This window comes from Mobula birostris, chromosome 9 (assembly GCF_030028105.1).
Source record: "Mobula birostris isolate sMobBir1 chromosome 9, sMobBir1.hap1, whole genome shotgun sequence".
Lineage (NCBI taxonomy): Eukaryota > Metazoa > Chordata > Chondrichthyes > Myliobatiformes > Myliobatidae > Mobula > Mobula birostris.
Window position 1 is genome coordinate 34,461,291 of NC_092378.1, and position 14,741 is coordinate 34,476,031.

Here is a 14,741-nt window from a genome sequence, read left to right on the forward strand (position 1 = left end):
CCCGATTTATTCATATGTTCCTGATATCCTAATTCATTAATTGCCTCAATGCACAGTATTCTTTCTTTACCGTGTCAAGCAGAAAGATACACAGTAAACCTGGTTGCACCAATGATTTACAAAAGCACAGGAACAGTGGCTCTGTACTGACCTTTTAATAATCTCTATATCTAACTAGCTTCACTCAGTACTATTTGGTATTATTTTGATAGGACCACTCATTCAGTATCGGCTAACTCTCATGATTTTATTTTTCTCTGCATGCTGCACTTATTGTTTATCTTCAGGAGCCTTATGGAACATAGAAGAGCATAGGAACAGGCCCATTAGCCCATGAAATCCACGCCAACCATGATGCCAGTCTAAACTAATCTCATTTTCCAGCACAAGTTCCCTCAAGCGCTCCATCCCCTGCCTGTTCATGTGTCTGTCTAAATGCTTTGTAAATGTTGCTATTATCTCTGCTTCTGTCACCTCCCCTAGCAGCATGTTCCAGGCATCTACCACCCTCTGTGCAATAAAACACTTACCTCATATACCAGGAGTGATTGATAAGTTCGTGGCCTAAGGCAGAAGGAGTCAGGAAACCTAGCACATTTATTTTTCAACATGGTCCCCTCCTACATTTACACACTTAGTTCAGTGGTCGTGGAGCATATGGATCTTGGACCTCCAGAAAGTGGTCCACAGCAGGGGTGTTTGATAAGTTCGTGGCCTAAGGTAGAAGGAGATGAGTTATACAGCTCTCGTTACATGCACATGCAGTTCAACTCTTTGAGTGATCATGCAGAAAGTTTGAAGTTAATAACTCATCTCCTTCTACCTTAGGCCACGAACATATCAATCACACCTGCTGTGGACCACTTCCTGGACGTTCAAGATGCCGACTTCTACAAAGAGGGGATCTGTATGCTCCATGACCGCTGGACTAAGTGTGTAAATGTAGGAGGGTAGTATGTTGTAAAATAAATGTGCTAGGTTTTCTAAAATTGATTCCTTCTACCTTAGGCCACGAACTTATCATTCACCCCTCATACCTCCTTGAAGCATTCTCCTTCTCACCCTAAAGTCCCTACTATTTGTCACTTCCAACCTGGTAAAGAGACTCTGACTGTCTACCCTAACAATGCGTCCATAATCTTTTAATGTTCTATCAGGTTACCCCTCAGCATCCAAAGCTCCAGCGAAAACAACCCAAACTTACCCAATCTCTCCTAAAAGTATTCACCTACCTTGGAAGTTTTCATGTTTTATTGTTTTACAATGTTAAATTACGTTAATTGACTTTTTGACACTGATCAACAGAAAAAGACTCTTTCCTGTCAACGTGAAAACAGATCTCTGTAAAGTGATCTAAATTAATTACAACTATAAAACACAAAATAATTGAGTATTCAATTCCCCCCCCACCTTAATATGACACACTAAGTCATCACTGGTGCAGCCATTTGGTTTTAGAAATCATATAAATAGTTAAATAGAGATCAACGTCTGCAGTCAAGGTGTTTCAATTAACTGTAGTAAAAATACACCTGTATCTGGTGAGTCAGTATCCTGGCAAAAATGACACCATGAAGACAAAAGAACACTACAAACAACTCTGCAAAAAGGTTATTGAAAAGCACAGGTCAGGAGATGGATACAAGAAAACCTCCAAGTCACTGCATATTCCTTGGGGAACAGTTAAGTCAATCATCAAGAAATGGAAAGAATATGGCACAGCTGATAATCTGCCTAGAGCAGGTCATCCTCAAGAACTGAGTGACCGTGGAAGAAGGGGATGAGTGAGGGAGGCCACCAAGAGACCTATGACAATTCTGGAGGAGTTACAAGCTTCAGTGGCTGAGATGGGAGAGACTGCACATCTAACAACTGTTGTCCAGGTGCTTCACCAGTTGCAGCTTTATGGGAGAGTGGCAAAGAGAAAGCCACTGTTGAAAAACTCACATGCAATCTTGGCTCGAGTTTGCCAGAAGGAGATTCACTCTGTGTCTGACCCCAGGAGTGTGTGATGGGATAGTGTGGAGGGAGTTTCATTCTGTGTCTGACCCTGGGAGTGTGTGATGGGACAGTGTGGAGGGAGATTCACTCTGAAGTCAGCCGGAAGAAGGTTCTATGGTCTGATGAAACCAAAATTGAGCCTTTTGGCCATCAGACTAAACACTATGCTTGGCATAAGCCAAACAACGCACATCATCAAAAACACACCATCCCTACCGTGAAGCATGGTGGTGGCTGCATCATGCTTGTGGGGATGCTTCACTACAGCAGGCCCTGAAGACTTGTGAAGGTCAAGGGTAAAATGAATGCAGCAAAGTACAGGGAAATCCTGGAGGAAAATCTGATGCAGTCTGCAAGAGAACTGCGACTTAGGAGAAGATTTGTTTTCCAGTAAGACAACGACCCCAAACATAAAGCCAAAGCTACACAGGAATGGCTTAAGAACAGCAAAGTTATTGTCCTGGAGTGACCAAGTCAGAGACCAAACCTAAATCCAACTGAGAGTGTGTGGCTGGGCTTGAAAAGAGCTGTTCATTCACGATTCCCATGCAATCTGACAGAGCTTGAGCAGTTTTGTAAAGAAAAATGGGGAAAAATTGCAAATATTCAGGTGTGAAAAGCTGATAGAGACCTATCCATGCAGACTCAAGGCTGAAATTTCTACCAAAATTACTACTGACTTGAAGGAGGTGAGTAACTATGCAATTATTTTGTGTTTATTAATTGTAATAAATTTAGACCGATTTGTAGAAATTTGTTTTCACTTTAACATGAAAGAGTCTTTTTCTGTTGATCAGTATCAAAAAAAGTCAAATTAAATCCACTGCAATTCAATGTTGTAAAACAACAAATCATGAAAACTTCCAAGGCAGCGGGGTGAATACTTTTACTAGGAACTGCAACATCCTCTTTCTGTACCCTGTCCACATCCTTCCTGTTATCCAGTGACCAGAGATGCACACAATATTCCAGATGTGGCATAAGTAAAATTTTAAGCAGCTACAATGTGACTTGCCATCCTTCATACTCAATGAGCCGATGAATGAGTATAAAGGCTTCCAAGTTGCTTTCACTTCTGCTGCCTCTTTTAAGGAACGATGGACTTGCACACATTGCTTTATATAGCTGACTTTCCATGCTTTTAAGAGATCTCATCAATAACGTAGATCTTTCATGGGAAAATTTCCACATCCCCAATATGGAGCGTGATGGATCAGGAGAAGAATTCCCTCTTGGTGATTGTCCAATTCCAGGAAGCTCACTTGACTTTGTCAAGTGGACATTGATTGACATGTTTTTAAGTCAGCACTGCCCAGAATGAAGAATCCTGTGGGACAAGGGCACCATCTACTTCTGTGGTTCTCCACACCGGAGCCCTCTCTAACCTGGCAAGGTCGATGCAGAACTACTCAAGCAGGTGGACTCTAATGGAAAATGCTATTGAGGTCCTCAAAATTGCGATGTGCTGCTTGCATCATTCCAGGGGTAGTCTGCACCGATCAGACGTGGGACTTTATCAGCATGAACTGCATGTTGCACCAGCCAGTGCCGGAGGAAGCAAAGAAGGGAATTCAGAGTCTGAGGCCTTGAGACTGAGCCTGGGGAAGAGCTGGTGGGTTCAGTAACTCCCCTCGCCCCCCACATGCAAAGGACCTTCTACCTGGCATGTATCTCCTGAGGCTTTGAGTGGATGAGGGAGCTAAATCACCCTCCCACACATCCTGTGTCTCCTGCTGGACAGTAATGTGTGTGTTGCTGATGGCTGCTAGCCTTGGGGAATGGGTTCTCAAAGAGTGACACCACTCTCCAGTTCCCGATCAGGAACACCGCATCACCTCCCTGAGGTCTCGTTTTAACCAGAACTGCTTTTTGTAAGGTGACCTTATTTATGCTTCAACTTAATTAAAAATTTATGAAGAACCACTTACAGGTAAGAGAATTTGAAACATATGTCGGTGCCCTCTAGTGACTGCGAAAAGGAAAATTCATGACTCCCTGCCTGGGCCATTAAAATGTTTAAATATAGGATAGAACAACATGGTGCATGTGTCACAGATGGTGCTAATGTGTGATTAACATCACTTCATCATCAAAACATAGGTTGCACCTTATGAAAAGACACTTTTCAGTTTAACATGAGTAAGATCAACTTCAGATCAGTGGGTACAGAAGAGAGTACACTCAGGCCTGACACCATCCTCACCTTCATCCTGCTGCATCCCTTATCCTCACCATCACCACCATCCACACCACCCCCTTGCTCCTGATCTCCACCCCCCCCCCCAGCAGAATTAATATGCTGGGGCCATTAAATATCAATATCATTGTGGGGAATCCCGGTTGAAAAGTGAATTTGAATGAGCAATGGAGTGGGTTTGTGAACATGTTTAACTTCTGATAATTTAGTACCCTTGATGAACTCATGTTAATAGCCTAGCAAACTTTTAATTCACTTTAGATGTTACACAGTGGTACATCTAATAAATTTTCCAGTAAACTTGATAGCTCTAAAGATGGTGTGGGAAATGGGACCGGGGGGAAATGGTACGCGGCGAAAAGATGAGGTACGAAGGTAAGCTAGCCAAGAATATAAAGGAGGATAGTAAAAGCTTCTTCAGGTATGTGAAGAGAAAAAAAATAGTTAAGACCAAAGTTGGGCCCTTGAAGACAGAAACGGGTGAAATTGCTATGGGGAACAAGGAAATGGCAGATGAGCTGAACAAGTACTTTGGACCTGTCTTCACTAGGGAGGCACACAATCTCCCAGATGTAATAGTGGCCAGAGGACCTAGGGGACGGAGGAACTGAAGGAAATTCACATCAGGCAGAAAATGGTATTGGGTAAACTGATGGGACTGAAGGCTGGTAAATCCCCAGGGCCTGATGGTCTGCATCCCAGGGTACTTAAGGAGGTGGCTCTAGAAATCGTGGACACATTGGTAATCATTTTCCAATGTTCTATAGATTCAGGATCCTGCGGATTGGAGGGTAGCTAATGTTACCCCACTTTTTAAGAATGGAGGGAGAGAGAAAACAGGGAATTATAGACCAGTTATTCTGACATCAGTGGTGGGGAAAATGCTGGAGTCAATTATAAAAGATGAAATAGCGGCATATTTGGATAGCAGTAGCAGGATAGGTCCGAGTCAGCATGGATTTACGAAGGGGAAATCATGCTTGACTAATCTTCTGGAATTTTTTGAGGATGTAACAATGAAAATGGACATGGGAAAGCCAGTGGATGTAGTGTACCTGGACTTTCAGAAAGCCTTTGATAAGGTCCCACATAGGAGGTTAGTGGGCAAAATTAGAGCACATGGTATTGGGGGTAGGGTGCTGACATGGATAGAAAATTGGTTGGCAGACAGGAAACAAAGAGTAGGGATTAATGGGTCCTTTTCAGAATGGCAGGCGGTGACTAGTGGGGTACCACAAGGCTCGGTGCTGGGACCGCAGCTATTTACAATATACATTAATGATTTAGGTGACGGGATTAAAAGTAACATTAGCAAATTTGCAGCTGACACAAAGCTGGGTGACAGTGTGAAATGTGAGGAGGCTGTTATGAGAATACAGGGTGACTTGGACAGGTTGGGTGAGTGGGCAGATGCATGGCAGATGCAGTTTAATGTGGATAAACGTGAGGTTATCCACTTTGGTGGTAAGAACAGGAAGGCAGAAGGTGTCAAGTTAGGAAAAGGGGAAGTACAACGAGATCTGGGTGTCCTTGTTCATCAGTCACTGAAAGTAAGCATACAGGTACAGCAGGCGGTGAAGAAAGCTAATGGCATGTTGGCCTTCATAACAAGGGGAGTTGAGTATAGGAGCAAAGAGGTCCTTCTGCAGTTGTACAAGGCCCTGGTGAGACCCCACCTGGAGTATTGTGTGCAGTTTTGGTCTCCAAATTTGAGGAAGGGAGTGCAGCGTACGTTCACTGGGTTAATTCCAGGGATGGTGGGAATGTCATATGTTGAAAGATTGGAGCGAGTGGGCTTCTATACACTGGAATTTAGAAGGATGAGAGGGGATCTGATTGAAACATATAAGATTATTAAGGGATTGGACACGCTGGAGGCAGGAACCATGTTACCGATGTTGGGGGAGTCCAGAACCAGAGGCCACAGTTTAAGAATAAGGGGTAGACCATTTAGAACGGATTTGAGCAAAAACTTTTTCACACAGAGGGTTGTGGATCTGTGGAATGCTCTGCCTCAGAAGGCAGTGGAGGCCAATTCTCTGGATTCTTTCAAGAAAGAGTTAGATAGAGCTCTTAAAGATAGCAGAGTCAAGGGATATGGGGAGAAGGCAGGAACAGGGTACTAATTGTGGATGATCAGCCATGATCACAGTGAATGGTGGTGCTGGCTCAAAGGGCCGAATGGCCTACTCCTGCACCTATTGTCTATTGTCTATTGACCCCTGTGATTTCCAGAAGGAGTGTTGGAAATATCACTAGGTTAGCCAGATCAAAGTTCAAATTAAATTTATTATTAAAGTACATATTTGTAGCCATGTACTAGCCTGAGATTCAGTTTGTAGTCGGCATCCACAGTAGAACAAAGAAATATAACAGAATCAATGAAAAGTTAGATATAAACAAAGACTGCTAATCAACATGCAAAAGCCAAACTGAAAATACAAAAAAAATAATAAAAATAATAAATAATGCTGAGAACATGAGTTATCGAGTTTGATGAAGTGAATCCACAGGTTGTGGAATTAGTTCAGTTATGAGAGAATTATCCACTTTATTCAAAAAAGCATTGAGAATTCTGAATATTGGGCAGTAAATTATCAGAATTGTACTGTATTGGGTAAGGACTGGAATGAGTTTGTGAATATTGGACAGTAAATTATCAGAATTGTACTGTATTGGGTAAGGACTGGAGTGAGTTTGTGAATATTGGACAGTAAATTATCAGAATCGTACTGTATTGGGTAAGGACCGGAGAGAGTTTGTGAATATTGGACAGTAAATTATCAGAATCGTACTGTGTTGGGTAAGGACTGGAGTGAGTTTGTGAATACTGGACAGTAAATTATCAGAATTGTACTGTATTGGGTAAGGACTGGAGTGAGTTTGTGAATATTGGACAGTAATTTATCAGAATTGTACTGTATTGGGTAAGGATTGGAGTGAGTTTGTGAATATTGGGCAGTAAATTATCAGAATTGTACTGTATTGGTTAAGGACTGGAGTTGGGCAGGACTGAAATGAGAGCAGCCCAGTGGCACTGCCAGGAGAGCTCCAGTAATCCAGATTCAATCCTGACATCTGCTGCTGTCTGAATGAAATTTTCACAATCTCCCTGTGATCATACGTGTTTCCACTCACACCCTCAAAACATGCGGATTGGTAAATCGGTGAGTGCCGATGAAGGGTCTTGGCCTGAAACACCAATTGTTTATTTCCTCCATGGATGCTGCCTGACCTGAAAAGTTCCTCCAACACTTTGTGTGTGTTACTCTGGATTTCCAGCATCTGCAGAATCTCTGTGTCAGTGAATTAATTGACCACTTGTGTGCAGATGACAGATAGGATAGGGGTGGGGGGAACATTGGTGGAGTTGCTGGGAATCTGAGGAGAATCAATTGAATTAGGGTAGAATTAGTGTAACAATCCTACCCCAATTCTCAGTGGATATAGGGTCTACTTTTGTCCTGTATCTTCCTAAGACTCCATGACTTAGGTGAGTTGATGAATATCAGATACAATTGGAGTAGCTGTATAAACAGTAATGAAGGCTTGGTTCAGCCACTTGATTATTTCAGTGGGAACTCCTATGATGATTACATATGAGAGAACTGAGCCAGCAGAGGATACCAATGTGGACAGGTACCCAGAAGGAACCATTACTTTGGGACAGAAAAGAAGTGAGTTTTGGAGGGAGAAAATTAAAACTCCAATCCCAGTTATGAACCTGACAGTGCAGAATCTGTGCATTAAGTTAGAACTTAGCAACAACAAGTTTCATGTGCACTAAGAAAGTTGGTAGAGGATTCTGGGTTTTGGTGAGTATGGCTTTGCACTGGCTGTTATTGCAATGAAAGCACAGTTGCAATGTCAGTGTTATTTTAGTTTGCTCAGGGCAGTAATACCTCATCATTTGGCATTTGCACAATATAGCTGGCTTTCAAACAGCAACAGGACATTTTGGATTTGAATCCGTAATAATCAGCAGGTTTTTTTTCTGTCTAGTTGGAGGGTGACCACACAAGAGAGCTCTGTCAGGAACACAGGGAAACAAAGGCTTGATTGACAAAAACAGTACACATATTGCAAACACAGAGATTAGCACAAAGTGAGAGACAGCAAAAATAATTTGAAACTTTTCCAGTGAATTTGAAATACCAAAAAATATGTTTGAATTGGAGAACCTCTGATACAAAGCTGTGAAGCCTGCTTATTTTTATGAGAAAAATAAACAAAATAAATTATATTTTGTTTTAATCTACTCCTCGCTTCCTCTTAACAGTCATATGTTCCAGTGATATTGATAAGCTGATGTCAGACTGGAAGGCGAATTATTTCCAAGATTCTCTTTGTTGGACAGATGGCAAGGTTACTTTCATCTCTGCCTGTACCTCCATGGTAGGAATGGTAGGCTGCTGTCTAATTTGTCACGTGATGGACAAGTGTGAATGATGGACAACACAGGGAGCCATCGTTGAAGCCAGTTGCATTTTGTGGGGAGGTATCAGTTGACAGATTTCAAACAGTGTTGTAGTTATCTTAGGAATGGGAAGTGGATAAAGAAATGTATAGCACTGACTTTGTTTCTAAGCAAGGTAAGACATTCAGACTTATAAACTTCCTGAATATGAAGGTCATCACTTGCAAACTTAATACTGTCCTGTCCTGAACTCCAAATCATGCCCAAGTATTCACCATGTCAGCTCCACTCGAGGAACTGGAGCCTTTTAACACATGAGCTCAGAAAACTCATAAATCAAAGAAAATGAAATGCTTTCAGTCATAGATACTTGTCATCTTCTCTATGATTACCTCAGCACGAACTTGAGAAGTAGCCGCTGTACCTGATAATTGAGGATTGTGGAGCTGGTATGTTCAGTACAGGTAAGGGCAACCACCTCAGCAACCTGCTGACTTAAACGGAATTTTTTGAAGTGCATATTTCACAGGATTATTTTAAATTTGCCACTTGGAGCTTTAATTCTCAAGCAAATTTATAGTCGTAACTGAGATCATCGTTTCAAAGTAAATCTGAGTAAGATCGCTACTCCAAGTGTCTGCTCTGCATTTCATGCAATGGTTGAAATGAGCTTTCAGGTTGCATTTGGAAAGTCTTTGTCTGGACAAATTGTGACAGACGTGCATAGTTAGATGTGATAGATGGATTAATAAACAGGTAGCAAGATTTATCCCATGTCCTGGACAGTCGTAGACATAGTGTACTCTGTCACAAGTAACACTTACGTCACACAAGTATCAATCAATCTCCATCTCTAACAGGAAGAAGCCTTGACATCCAACAGCATCAGCATCATTGAGTTCTCCAGGATTCTTGAGGAGTAACATGGGAATTTTCTGAATCAGCCTCTTAAATACTATGACTACGAATGCAAGTCAGAGGGTGTCGAGTGACACCACAAAGTCTTTCCGCCAATCTCATGGCACAAGTCAGGAGCATATCGCACTTGTCCAAGTGATTGCAATATCAACAACACTTAAGAAGCTCGAAATCATTCAGGGCAGGCACCTTATCGGGTTCATACTGCACCCAGTGCTGTAAGTATTTATCCTCTCAGCAATGCTGAGTATCAGCTGCGGGATGCTCCATCTTCTCTCACTGAAGTTACTTGTCCAGGCTACTTTGATAGCAACTCCCAATCCTGTATTACCTACCAGGAAGAACTAGGGTTTGGGCAGATGGGAGCACCACCACCTGCAGCTTGCCTGTTTGAGTTGCACACCATCTTTATGTTGTCACTGGCTCTAAATCCTGGAACTCGCTCCCCATCAGCACTGTGGGATACCTGACCAAGAGCAGTTCAAAGAGACAGCTCACTGCCAAGTTGGACTTAGTGCTGGCCTTGCTAGAAATGCCCAGATGCTGAACAATGAATAAAATGCATAAAATAACTGAGCGAGTGATGTAACATCCTCTTAATATTTTGGATCAACCATGGTGAAATGGCGGAGCAGACTTGATGGGCCAAATGGCCTAATTCTGCTTCTATATCTTATTCAAAATCTGGGCAGATTTGGACCAAAGAGGGAAATAAGCACAAAGGTGATGTTTGGCAATGGATAAGATGTGGGAAATGTATCTGAAGTTAATGAATGTGGTAAATTAAGGGATGTCAACCAGGCTGAGAACAAATCCGTCAAATACTTGGTTTATTTTTGGGGATTTATGCAACAGTAGCAAAGACTGCTTTTATTGTAACCCTCTATTTCCCACAATTGAAGAGGCACACTAGTCATTTTGAGGGCATTTTGAGGTAACAATGTAGTGCAGCCTGGAGCTGCATGCAAGTCAGATCAAATATGAGGTTTCTATTCCAAAAGGAAAAAAATCTGTTACATTTTTTAATGAAATCAACACTTTGGTGATCACCTTTTTCCCTGAGATTTCTCAACAAATGACTGAACATATTGAATTTTTCCAGTATGTCATTTGGAATATGAATGAATGAACACTAGATTATTAGTTCAGAACTAGGAAACTGGTGCCCTTAAAAAGATTTTGTTTTTTAGCTGTACAAGGGATGAGAGGAAGCATCTCAGCTTCCAAATAAATCTTTCCTCTCTCACCCTAAACCTATACTGTCTGGTTTTTGATTCTTCATCCCTGGGATAATGACTGTGTACCGTAACCCCATCTATGGCCCTCATGACTTTATCACACCTCTTCTTTCATTCTCCTCCTCTCCAATGAAGTCCCATCCTGCTCATCCTCTCTCCATATCGCAGACCCTTGAGTAAAGGCAACATTCTTGTAAATCTCCTTTGCATTATCTCCACCTTAATGGCATTTTTCCTCTTTTGCATGGTGACCAAAACTCAACACAGTATTCCAAATGTGACCTCACTAATGTCTTGGACATCTGCAACATAATACCCCAACTTCATTCAGCATTGTATAAGCCACTTTCACCATCCTGTCTACCTGTAATGCCACTTTCAGAAAACTATGTGCTGGACCCCTCCGTTCTACAACACTCTCCAGGGCTCTACTGTTCATTCTGAAAATTTTACCCTGGTTTGTTCTCCAAAATGCAGGAGCTACTTAGGTGCCATCTACCAACCTACTGACCATGCCTTGCACTTTCTCATCAACATCCTTAACTAGGTGACAAAGGTATTAGGGGAAGATTAAGATACAGTGATACATCAAGGATACTCAGATTTGTGAGACTGAGTATGTCAGCTCAGGGGAGGTGCAGACTGGAATCATGACTAAAAGCAAGATGAATGGGAAGACAACTGATATTATGTGTTCTATGAAACCATAAATTGTAATAACATTTATTCCACAATATTGTGAACTTATTATAATATATAACTTATAGAATTTGTTAATGTATACCTAGTAAATAATTTTAATATTTCAGGGATAGATTCTTTTTCCTGGAACTGGCAGGTGCATGGTACCTTTTTGATTACTAATTTAATTGATTCAGCACAGCATTGTGGGCTGAATGGCCTGTTTCTGAGCTGTTCTGTTCTATGTTCTAATATAGTATTGCAACTCACTGGTTCCCTTAACCAGTACATTCTCTCCCACAGTTACCATCAACAAACAGCCTGGAGACAGGAAGAAGTATCTATCTGTTCTGCTGTGGGTTTGCCTTTATTGTCAATTCATGGCAACGTGATAGAAGGGGCAGAGGGAGGGAAAGAGAAATTCTAATTCTGACTTGTCCTGGGGGTCAGAAGTCAGAAGGATAGATTTAAAATACTTATAGGATTGGAAGGGAGAATACCAAAGAGTGGTACAGATCTGAAACTCACTGACTGAAAGAGGCAGAAAGCACTTGAAGAGCCATAGTCTACAGATTTATAGACCTAGTGGTAGGATTGGGCTGGGTAGCAATCTTTTGGTGTTGACAGAAAATGCTGTATGGTGTTTTGTACACTTTCCATGATTTCCATAATTCTAAGAAACAAGGTGTTATATGGGCAGAAGGAATGAAAGCTTGAAGGGGATTTATGTACTGTTCTGCTGTATGTTCTAATATAACATTACAACTACTTGGTTCCCTTAACCAGCACATTCTCTCCCACAGTTAGGGTCAACAATTCTAAGAATTCTAATTTTTAGAATTATGGAAATCATGGAAAGTGTACAAAACACCATACAGCATTTTACCACACACCATACATACATTTTGTGCCAACATCAAAAGATTATTTAGGCAGCAAGAATGAAAATGATTCATGGTTTTTGGGGGGGGGGGCTTTAGGGTTCCTACTATTTCTGTCATTTATTCCTTGGGGTTTTTCTTCTGTTTCATGGATATCTGCGAAGAGTAAGAATTTCAGGTTGTATACCGTATACATTCTCCGATATTTAATTAAACCATTGAATTTCCACATGCTGTAAATTCTTGGTCCTAGTTGCTTTATAGTGGAGTCTCTGCACAGAGCCACAACACTCATCCATGTTGCCGAGGGAAAGATAACAAAGGGAGATTGTTACATTTCTACAGTTGTCTATCTAACGTCTGGTAAAACATCAGCAGAGAAGCAGGAAGATCAATAACTCCAGGTTTGGTCAGGGCAAGATATAGAAGGTGTGTGTTTAGTTCTATAGAAGAAAATGTCAAAATCAGCTGAAAAATAAATAAATATGATTCTATATGTGTTGCAATATCTGTTCAGTAGGATGTGTTGCAGAAATATCCATTCATTATGGTATACTCTGGTCAAGCAAACTGCTGCTGATATCAAGAATCAATGAAGAGTGAGTTTTGCAGGATGTACAGTATTTTGATGTTGGATAAAATCCTGTGTTGCTTGTAGTAATATTGCTTTTGTGGCTCCCAGGTATTGCCTTGATCTTCCCATCAGTACATTAGCATCTGATATCAAAGCACCGCAAGCACTTTACTCATGAGTAGCAACCTGGTTATTGAAGCTTCGAACTCTTCATCCTTGCAGCACCTAGGAAGTACTGGATTTCAAGATAGAATTGAGTACTTGTTTATGTGAAAATTCCACAAATCACAGCATATAGTTGCATGTTTGTCTTTATATCCATCCAAAATACAATGTAGAACCAACTTTTACTGCAGTTTAGAAAAAACGAAATATAATTAATTTCAGCTACTTTAAAATAGTTATGAAGTAATGTTTTCCTCTGTCTTGGAAATGTTGGATTTGAGATTCTAGTGATGAGATCATTCTGCAAAAGCACCACTTGTCATAATGTTTCTGCCATTTTGCACAAGAACTGGCTATTTATTGTCAAAAAATACAAACATTGTAAAAGAGGAAAGTTTGATGGTTTTCTATTCCAAAGCAAAATTAAAGAATGACTTACTTTTAGTGCCTTTAATAAACTCTGCATGGCCAAATCGCAGTATGGGATTTAGTACCTCCCTGAAAAAAAACGCAGACACTGTTGCAATGTGATAAACACAGGAGTTGATTTTGCACAGTGCAGTTCCCCAGACACCAGTGGTTCAATATTTACACTGTGCTCCTGAAAACATTTATCCAAAAGTAGTGTTCAGTGGTCAAATCCAGTTTGTTGAAATTTGTGCTTTTAAAACTCGGACAATAAAACAACTCGAGCAGGCAATTATAACATGGATCTACTAAATTATGCAGGAAAGTTAAAAAAACAGGAAATGCTCTAACATTATTTCAGAAGCCTGGCTTTATTATATACAGACCTGGAAAATAAAGTGGAGACAAATAATTGATCTGTCCAACCTGAAGACCTTGAATTTATTTTATTGGTAGCTGCTCATTGTTCCTCGTCACTCAGTAACTTTTCATAACGCAGCCTGAGACGCTTGAGTGCAAATGACAAAAGTCTACATAATTTGTTCATTCTAAGGTCATTCAATTCTCATTCTGAAAATTCATGAAGTGTTGAACTGATTTAATACTTGTTTGTTTTGTGTTTGAATTTTGGATTGTACCTGGGCTAAAGGTATATTAGAAGCTAAATATTTGCAGTATGTCAAAAACCTGTATGATACACTGTTTCAATGAACAGGCTTCATATATTCAAGAGAGACAATAAGGAAAGAGGATTACTAAGAAATAATTGCATAGTTCTGGATTGTTGCAGTTTAAGAAATGAAATAAAAAATAATAGAGGGGGTTATGAAATGAGGAAAATGTTTTGCAATCTGCCATTTTAGACATGGAGTAAATTGGATGAAATTCAGTCCTGAAGTGATTCATCCTACGCTCTATCTCAGTTAATTTAATTTGGGTTTTACAGAATGCAGGCAGCTTCAAAAAATCACCCAGGACAGCCAGTTCTTAGAAAAATAGGGGAAAATGGGGAGAATATGACTAGCTTAGGAAAAAATAGCATTTTAAGTTTTCTCTTTATGAGTCTTGAAGGCAGTCAGATAAACTCTAGGGGACTGCTGTACCCTGTTAATGCTAACAGCAGTGAAGTCTGATTTATCCCCTACAGCTAGAAGGGACTCATATATAAATGTTATAAGGGAAAAAGTGCCAAGAAGGGCAGAAAATACTAAGCAATGGGACTAATGTCATAATTGCTTCAAAACCCTGGCTCATTTAGGGT

The 14,741-nt window shown here is 40.7% G+C and overlaps 1 protein-coding gene and 1 long non-coding RNA gene across 5 annotated transcripts in view; one reads left to right on the plus strand and one right to left on the minus strand.

The window, feature by feature from the left end:
- LOC140202658 (ninjurin-2-like) overlaps positions 1-14,741 on the plus strand; it is a 288,428-nt gene that overhangs the window by 194,819 nt on the left and 78,868 nt on the right. The window lies entirely within an intron of this gene.
- LOC140202659 (uncharacterized) overlaps positions 1-14,741 on the minus strand; it is a 58,352-nt gene that overhangs the window by 20,836 nt on the left and 22,775 nt on the right. Inside the window, exon 3 of the long non-coding RNA XR_011887142.1 lies at positions 13,512-13,570. This is a non-coding gene — a long non-coding RNA (uncharacterized lncRNA). The remainder of the gene's footprint in view (positions 1-13,511; positions 13,571-14,741) is intronic.